Here is a 2498-nt window from a genome sequence, read left to right on the forward strand (position 1 = left end):
TTGAATGCCCCCATTACTGGAGAGCCCAGTCCCTTACAGAAGTGATTTTCCCCTTAAAACTTCTCCTTATTTTGAACTAAATAAAATGTGCCTTTCCCAGGACCATCCCAGGTTGGCTGTGGGGCCCTCACTACCGTCCGCTCCTCCTTTGACAAAATGAAATGAGACTGCTGACCTTGCTGAGAGGGCTCAGTCACTTGACAAGCATTTGCTGGGCTCCTACTGTGTGCCAAGCCTTGGTCTTGGCACTAGGGGCACAGAAGTAAACAAGACCGAGAAAGTCTCTGATATCACGGGGCTGGTGTTCTATGAAGAAGAGACAGACACTAACCCTAGGAACCCTCAAGAAATACAGCCACTGGATCAGTATTCGTTGGGGAAATCTAAAGACAAGAAGCATCCAAACAACAGAGTACATTTCAAATTTATTATTCTGATCGCCCAATTTTTAAACATCATTGTATGAATGAGATGATATTCCTTCTTGGCTCAAAACTTTTCTGTGGCTCCCACTGTCTTCAAGGTCGAGTCTAGACGCTGTACATGCAACAGATAGGGTTCCAAATGATCTGGCCCCTGTGGACCTCTCAGATTTTACCCCCTTGCTTACTCCACTCAAGCCACACTAGGCTTCTCCCTGCTCCTGGAATGTGCCAAGCTCTTTCAGCTCTCAGGGCTGCCGCGAGCAGCAAGCTGTCCCCTCCACCTGAAGCTCTGCCTCTCCTTCTCCAGCTGGCCGACTCCTCCTCCAACAGCTGCCATCCTGCACCCCAGGGAGACAGATCTGGGTCCAGTCTTGCCTCTGTGTTCGGTTCACTTGGCCTCCCTCCCCCTACTCCTACGAAAATCCACGCAAAATGGAAAGAAAAATAGCCAGGAAAGAGCGTGAGTCATTTGTTTACAGGCTAATTAATTACTAAGCTCAAAAACTTGATTTCCATTCTTCCCTTTTTTCCCCTCTCTGCCCTTTGAGAATGTTTGGAATCCACATTGTTTCCCAACGCAAAAGTATGTCAAGTTTATTTTTAGCAAACGCACATGATGGCTGGGACTGTTATTCATCCCCCCGGCCCCGCGTCAGTAAGGAGCCACTCCACAGAGCGTGCGGGCAGCTGAACCCTCTTCATATGTGGCTCCTGGGAGGCCAGCAGGTCTGCCATAGCCCGATGGCCCTGGGCTCAGTGAGACCCAAGCAGGGTCCAGGACTGAGGGGCTGGGGATAGACGTTCCCGGCTGCAGTTTCTCCTCCTGACCAGGGCTGGCGCTGTGGTGCCGGGGTGGGAGGAGTGATGTCTCCCAAGCTGGCTGAGCAAACGCCTTTGTCCCGGACTACCAAGTGGGGTAACTTGGGTGTTCTGGTGACTTGTCCCTTCACATTTTGTCTTTTGGAAGGGAGTGGGAGAAGCCTGATTGATTGACCTTTGGTTCAGTCAGGATGGACAAGCCCTCCGATTCTGTCTAGCTGATACTCCTGTGCCTTCTCTGCCCACTTCCCCACCACGCACCCTCACTCCCACCCTCCATGCCTGTCAGCCGACCCTGTCACCCCCTCCTGCTCTCTGAGAGCCCAGATTGAAAAGTAGGGGCAGCCTTGTAATGGGAACTCTTCCAAGGGTTTCCTTCCAAGATGGCTGCTTCCACTTCCTGTCCCAAGATGGAGTCCAGCAGCTATAAAAAATCTACTTCCAGCTACTTCAAGGGAATGAGAAAGGACCTGTCTCCAACAGATACCGTTACCCAGCAATAAAGATGGCATTATGGCCGTGGAGAGCAGAAGAGTGTTACCTCTAGAAGGCAGGATGATATTTACCACACTCTCGCTGTGTGTGTCCCTGGGCCTGGCATACAGTAGGCACTCAGTAAAGACTTAGTAAAGGATTGTGACCTGAGTTCCGGGCTCACCATGCAATATTAGTTAAGTCACACGCTCTTTCTGAGCCTCAGTGTCCCATCTCTCAAATGGGTAACTGACCTCTAACCCTACAGCTGCGGTCACAAACTCAGCTGCCCACAAGAGTCAGAGAGGGACACAAAAGTGAAACAGGTTGGGGGTGGCTGTGGCCGGGTAGGGCCCTTGGCAGCAGCCATTCCTCGGCTCCAACACACAGCATTTACAAACCCAGGGTTCCTGGATCCTCTCGTTTCTCAAGGGAAGCCAGAAGTGTGGATGTTTCTGCACAATATCCTTAATTTTCAGGGTTGGCAACTCATTTTAACTTTCAGCAAAAGCACTGCAAGGGCCAAACCCAATGTGCCTCGAAGCCAAGCAGGCCCACAGGCCACCAGCTTGAGCCCTTGGTGGTTAGCACTCGTGGTTCAGGAGGCCTTGAACAGGCCTGTCCCACCCAAGCCTGGGACAAGGGTTTGGGATGGAGGAGGCAGTGGAAGCCTCACCCCATGTGGGAGTAGCTATTATCCCGGCTTATGGGAGGGCTGGGCTGGACTCAGTGGTGCTGGGGCTGTGGGCATTGCCTGCAGAGCTCTGCCTTCCACTTAAT

The 2498-nt window shown here is 51.9% G+C and overlaps 1 long non-coding RNA gene across 1 annotated transcript; it reads left to right on the top strand.

The window, feature by feature from the left end:
• The first annotated feature begins 1245 nt into the window (after positions 1 to 1245).
• LOC120869103 lies at positions 1246 to 1889 on the top strand. The gene is made up of 2 exons (XR_005722429.1): positions 1246 to 1336; positions 1435 to 1889. It is a non-coding gene; the product is annotated as an uncharacterized LOC120869103 (long non-coding RNA).
• Positions 1890 to 2498: the final 609 nt, after the last annotated feature.

The sequence above is a fragment of the Oryx dammah genome, unplaced genomic scaffold (assembly GCF_014754425.2).
Source record: "Oryx dammah isolate SB20612 unplaced genomic scaffold, SCBI_Odam_1.1 HiC_scaffold_10, whole genome shotgun sequence".
In the NCBI taxonomy this organism is placed as follows: Eukaryota; Metazoa; Chordata; class Mammalia; order Artiodactyla; family Bovidae; genus Oryx; species Oryx dammah.